This window comes from Carassius auratus, unplaced genomic scaffold (assembly GCF_003368295.1).
Source record: "Carassius auratus strain Wakin unplaced genomic scaffold, ASM336829v1 scaf_tig00007777, whole genome shotgun sequence".
Lineage (NCBI taxonomy): Eukaryota > Metazoa > Chordata > Actinopteri > Cypriniformes > Cyprinidae > Carassius > Carassius auratus.
The window spans coordinates 1-6,950 of NW_020523878.1; the positions used below are offsets into that span (position 1 = coordinate 1).

The following is a 6,950-nucleotide window of genomic DNA, read 5'->3' on the forward strand; positions in this document are numbered from 1 at the left end:
AGTCTAAACCTGATTCTTAGATTAGACTCATTTTAAATTCAACTGTCTAAATCACACTGATTAACAAATCAGCCTTAATAGTTAGATTGAATGGAGAGCATGCATACTCTCTCTGTGTGTGCAGGGTGGTTTACATATATCACAATGATAATTATGCTTAAATATGCTGACATGCAGAATACAGTATCTGATTGTGAGTGTGTTACTGTCTCTGCTTTTCTGGCTCGGGACAGTGACATCACTGAAAGGATTAAAGTAATTGAGGTCAGAGTGTTAAGATCAGTGTCTCTGCTTACATAATGAAATCAGCACAGCTAATCAAAGGCTGTGCTTCTGAGAACCACGTCAATATGTGAAAATGTTCTTCAGTCTGTTCAGTAGAGCTTCATGGATGCTGCAAACAGATCAGTCAGATCCTCTTCAGTGTGAGCTCGAGGAGACAGTTTAGTTACCCGCTCCTGTCAAACACACAAACAAACAAACAACAAACTCTATAACACACAATATAATGTGATATTGGTTAGTATAATGTTGTAAGCATTGAAGTGTTGCATTTTCAGCTGGGGTTATAAAACATATAGTACCCAGCTGTTGTTTATTTCTTTTAAACAGTGACTTTAGCTGGAGGAGTCCAGTCCTTTAAACTGCCATATTTCTCATTCTCAGGTGATTAAGCTGCTTGGGTGATTTTTGATGGAGCAGAATTTGAGCTTTCAGCAAAAAAATGATGACTTGACATTGTGATATGTTGACCTGAGGGATGGTGCCCTTCACCAAAGATGGAATGTCCTCTTTAGTGTAGCCGATTGCAAACAAGCCATCCTCCACTTCCAGGTCATACAGGATCGATCTGAGAGTGTCAGCCAACACACGGCCCAGCATCATCTTTCTTGATGTTACTCACATCAAGTACCTTAAAAACACACACACAAACATTAACCATGGCCAGTTAAATCATACAATGATTCAAATATAGAACTTTCTTATAAAATCACAGCAACACAAACTAATTACATTTATTTAGCAGCTTCTCGGAACGAGACATTTTTATAAGCTACTTTCACATTACAGTGTTATTATTTGACACTGTTTTGAGTTTAGCTTTCTAGGCGTTTTACCTAGTATTTGTGCAGCCTCCAGGTGGCGCTCAGGACACATGTTTGCAGTGAAGGCAAAAACACCAGGGGACGTAAGAACTACAGAGAGTCCATGAGGCTGAAAGAAAACGGCACTGTAAAACATGGGAATCTGCCACGAAGAAAAAACGCAAAGAAACTACTCTGAGATCTGATCATTCAAAAGTCTGGGGTCATAATTTTTTTAAGTCTCAACAAGGCTGCATTTATTTGATCAAAAATACAGTAAAAACAGCAGTACTGGGAAATATCACTTCAAGTAAAAAAAAAACAAAGTTACAATTTTGAATCAATTATTTTAATATATTTTTAAATATAATAAATTCCTCTAATGTCACATGATCCGTCAGAAATCATTATAACATGCTGATTTGGTGCTAAAGAAAAAAAAAACTTATTGACCCAAATTTTTGAACAGTAGTGTAATACAGTTTATATTTACCACTATAGGATGTTCTACATTGTAGCCTCTAGCCCTGTGAGTTTTGACATTCCCAGCAATGGGATATGACATTCCATGACTTGAACAGGGAAAGGAAAAGTCAACAACACATTATCATATAAATTCCAAAAATATCTATATAGACCTATTGGAAGGACATCATTTGTACATGTGATTTGAAATTAAATGCATGTTATCTTAAAAGTGGCATGAAGGTCAATGCCTGCATCACCAACTAGCCATTACTAACTTTCAACAAGAGCAGTGAGATCTCTACGCCTTTCTTTGAACTCTCACAGCAGTAAGTTCAGTCCACCTGTGCTGTCTGATGATGCATACGAATATGGAGATTTAGCGTACTACAGAGCAGCACTAGTGATTCCAATTAGCAGTCTCTTAAGTGTGTTGCAATTTGATGCTGCCAAACTCATTACCAGAATCAACTCTTTTTTTTGGTGTTAATTTAATGTTAGTTCTATTTAATTACCATAAATGGACTCCTGCATTGCCAAAGCCGATTCCAGCAAACACACTGGCCAGGTGGCATGCTGGAGCGAGCCTCCACATCTCCAGCATCACGCACCGCTCTACAACACACACGTTTTCATATCTTAACAATATTACATTTAAATATAAACATTTAAAAATACAGAATCAAATATTTCAATAAAGTACCCAAATAGTTAATGAACCCCAAAACTCATGACTTAAATCTCATACTCATATTATAAATCCAAAAAACAGAAACATACCGCTTCAAGTATTTGGCAACGATCTTGAGAGCATGTCTTGCCCAAACATCACTGATTGGATTGCTGCCCTGGTAAGCTGGGCGATTGATGGGGTTGGATGGGCAGGGACTCCTTAGGTTATACGGCAAAGCAGTGAATGACTCTAATGCATGGCTAAAAAGAGAAGGATTTAAACCAAGCACAATGAATATCATTATCTAAACATAAATATCAAATATACACGCGTTAGTTACATAAATTTGGGGTTAGTAAGTTTTTTTGTTTTTAAAGACACTAATAATTTCAGTAAAAATGCATCAAATTGATCAAAAGTGACAGTAAAGACATTTACATTGTTACACAAGATAATGACCAAATAAATGCTGTTAACTTTCTATTCATCAAAGAATCCTAAAAAAAAATGAGTGTTATATTAGAATCAGTATATCAGAATGATTTCTGAAAGATCATCTGACACAAAGAGTAGTGGCTGCTTATTTCACTATATATTAGCATTAATAAGTTTTTATTTTATTTCTTTTCATTCAAAAATATAAAAGCCACCAAATGGGTAGATAATAAAGCAGGTTTATACAGAATCTTCAAACCACTACTTTTTGTAAGTTTACTTACATTTTCTCACAGTTAATAATGCTGTTACCTTGTTTAGTGATTGCCTTATTAATTAGAACATAGTTAATAAATACTGTGTGCATGTAAACACACCAGAGCACATCAAAGCCACTGTTAGCTGCCACTCTTGATGGCATGTGCAGAGTATGTAAGGGATCCACCATCCCCAAAGTGGGCTTTAGGGCTCGATTTGCAATACCTGAAAAGACAAACATATTAATTTGCTAAGCTTACACAACAAACTTACACACGACACCCTAACTATTTAACCATTATGTCATCTTAAAGAGGGGGGTGAAATGCCCATTTTCACTCAATATCCTGTTAATCTTGAGTACCTATAGAGTAGTACTGCATCCTTCATAACTCCAAAAAGTCTTTAGTTTTATTATACTCATAAGAGAAAGATAGTCTGTACCGATTTTTCCCGGAAAAACACGACCGGCTGGAGGCGTGACGTGTGGGCGGAGCTAAAGAATCACGAGCGCCAGTAGGCTTTTGCGTTGAGAGCATTTGGAAGCTGTGACACCCGTGAGGACAAAACCAACCCAAACAAACCATGGCTAACAGTCAGATTCAGCGTATATTTATGATCTGGAATCAGATCCAGAGGCTGAAATTTAACAAGAGCAGCATCAGCAACGACGTCTCTATGTGGTATGTACTGAAACTGTATATATTTGCTTAGCGGTTTTGGAAAATGACTAAGTTCCACTTTGTCGTCTTTTTTTTATTTTTTTTTAAGCTGTACATGTGGAAAGTGCAGTTTGATGACAACATCGCATGTTGTTTACTTGATGTGCTTACGCACTGATAGCTAAGTTAACAACACAGAGATATTTGAAGCAGTTTTTACTCACCGCCTGCGGTTCCAACACACGATCGTGACCCTTTTTCGTTGGGACTGCATTATCCTTAAGAAATAAACGATGTACAAATCCGGTGTCAAACTGGGCCTTGTTTGTAAAACAAGCATCTTCGAAATGCAGGGGAACAAACACAAACACTTGCACAACTCCGTTGATGCTCTGTAAAAATAAACTCCATCCACTGGTCCTTAATGCTGTTTCTCTTAATCTGTGCAGGGTTGTCTTGCCCTGGCAACCAAAAACACACTTCTTTTGTGACATTTCGCGGCGCTCTCGCTCTGATCAGTGAAGTCTGTTGTGCTCTCAGTGCTGTGCTATACGGGAGCGCGTGCTCTTCCGGCAGACGTGCCCTCAGGACCCATATAAGGAAATTCCGCTCCATCTAACGTCACACAGAGCCATACTTGAAAAAAACTTTCCGAAACTTGTGACAAACCTTCAAACGTACAACTTAATTTTTGAAACTTTGTCCATGTTTAGCATGGGAATCCAACTCTTTAACAGTGTAAAAAACTCAGTATGCATGAAATAGCATTTCACCCCCCCTTTAAATCTAAAACTCAACACTCAACCTTTCTGAACTCTGTATATGGAGAACAATGATGAAATGTTAATGAGTAAAATGTTTCTGCAAACCAGTTTTGGCCTTCAGGTCCTCAAAGTCAAAGATAGCCACTCCTGTAGTTTCACTCCCCGTTCCAGCCGTAGTAGGAACTTTCACATACACAAACACACACAAAAACACATGTATAATTTATCAGCATTTCTGCAATAGTTTTTAAATGTTTGTTCTATGGTGAATGGTTGTTAAGAGAAAGAGAGAGAGAGAGAGAGAGAGAGACACAACAAAGGGGAAAAAAAAGAAAAAGTAATATTAAGTTTGACTTTGTACCAGCGATGAGTGGTTTCAGTGAGGCTGTGATGGGTTTCCTTTTCCAATTGGTGCATTGACAAAGTCTAGAAATTCTGCCTCTGGATGAGATGCATAGAGACTGGCTGCTTTACAGGTGTCAATCACAGAGCCCCCGCCCACAGCAACATACACATCAAAATGTCCTTGTTTGGCAAAATCAATCGCTGCTTTAAAGCTGAAAAGAGAAAGAGACGTTGCTTTCACATTGTTGTTTTAATTTGAAACACTTACATGAACATCACATTTTCACCTTTTGTCTGTTGGTTCTACTCGCACATCCTCATAGATCTTATATTTGACTCCATGTTTCGTCAATGAGTCCAACACTACTCCAACCGGCGGCAGCTGAGACAAGGTCCTATCCGTCATCAGACACACATTACGTGCTCCCATGTTCTGCAAATCCTGATTATATCAGGCCAAAACAGCAAACTTCACAAACAACGACTGAGAACTCCAAAGCTAAACTGAAATCAACTGAAGAGGGACTTTCTGAGAAAATATGCAATATGTTGAGCAATAATAGAGTCTACTTAATCAGCTCAGTGCCTACAAATGGTGCACATACAAAAAGAGGGTGAGTAAATAATGATACAATTTACCATGCCAAATTCTCTGTAACTCCTGCTCCATATCTGAATATTTGAACAAGCCATCTGAAACGGAACAACAAGAATGAAATGGATAACCACAATAATAATAATATTTCTAATTATTATAGTATAAAGATCTTTGATGTTATGATGTAACTCCTGGATATTCAGATTCATAATTATACATAGTTATAGTGACTGACATTGATAGAGAAAAGTGTTTCACTATAAATAACTGTATTCATGTAACAAGGTATAAAATAAAATAATTTCATATTGTTTAAAAAAAATATTTCACATTGTTTTTAAAAAATATTTCACAACGCATAACTATTAATATTAAATGCATGTATGTTGTGCACTTACTTCAAATGCATAATCTGTTTTCCGTTCACACATAGAACCTCACCTGTAGAAACTACACACCACAAAACACACTCACATATGGCAGCGTCCATTTATTCAGAGAAAAATCACTGAAATATTTTACCTCGGTTATAAGTGTGGGAATATGCTTGAGAATGAGCTGGGCATCTGCACCTATAAAAGATATTGCATTCAAAAAATAGCAGTTGTTTAAATGATTATTCTGTGGAAAACAAAAGGGAGATCTTTGACAGGAGAAATCAGTCAACATTCTGAAAAAAAAGAAGCTATGAAATGAAACTGCCTATTATCTTATCTTCTGTTCCACATAAGAAAGAAATTCCTCCAGGTTTTTAACAACACGAGCGTGACTCGTGAGTTATTATGTCAGAATTTATTTTCGTGGACTGTCCCTTTAAGGCTCTGTTTACAACTCTTATTTATCTTAGGGCATTGACAAGAGTCAACATGCATAACCTATACACATAGAAATATAAACGTGCACTCACTAAAACTAACACTCTTTAATACCGTAAACGGTGCAAACTTAAAAGATTTAAACTTACGCCGCGCTCGCGAGCTGACGCATCAAATGAGCGACCTCTCTCACGCCTGCCATGATTTCTGCTCGCGCCCGCTTGCGCGCGACTTGCAGACACGTACAGTTCGCACTGTGTTTCGTCTGCCACCTGCTGACAGGTATGCGCTCATGACTGAGGTGGAAACATGACTGTTTATATTTAGGGCTCAAGCCCGAAGGGGCGAAGAGCCCTATTGTTCTTCTAAGGATTATTAGGGCTCAAGCCCGAAGGGGCGAAGAGCCCTATTGTTCTTCTAAGGATTATTCTTGTTATTATTAGGGCTCAAGCCCGAAGGGGCGAAGAGCCCTATTGTTCTCTAAGGATTATTCTTGTTTATTATTATTTTTATTTTTTATTAAACCTTCCGGGGTGTTTTGGGGGCTTACATGCTCAAAAACTCTTGAAAATTGGCACACACATTGGAATCTGCGGCCATCAGGACGCCGCAGAGGCTGGGACCCGGGCGTGGCACAGGGGCTCTACAGCGCCCCCTGGAAGACAGTCAGAATTCTTGAACCATAGCTCACACACACTTGTATGTATTTATATCAAACTCGGTACACTTATAGATCTCATTGAGCCGAAACAACTTTCACACTTTATGTCATAGGCTCCGCCCAACAGGAAGTCAGCTATTCAGGGCTGTTTAAAAAAAGCATGCTCTGGAATTTGAAATACTCCTCTGA

The 6,950-nt window shown here is 38.1% G+C and overlaps 1 long non-coding RNA gene and 1 pseudogene across 1 annotated transcript; both read right to left on the reverse strand.

Moving 5' to 3' along the window:
- Window positions 1-258: 258 nt before the first annotated feature.
- LOC113071667 (hydroxyacid-oxoacid transhydrogenase, mitochondrial-like) lies at window positions 259-5,334 on the reverse strand (annotated as a pseudogene).
- Window positions 5,335-5,716: 382 nt separating this feature from the next.
- On the reverse strand, window positions 5,717-6,284 carry LOC113071668 (uncharacterized). Its single transcript, XR_003280202.1, has 3 exons — window positions 6,250-6,284; window positions 5,808-5,857; window positions 5,717-5,735 (listed from the first exon to the last, which is right to left on the reverse strand). It is a non-coding gene; the product is annotated as an uncharacterized LOC113071668 (long non-coding RNA).
- Window positions 6,285-6,950: the final 666 nt, after the last annotated feature.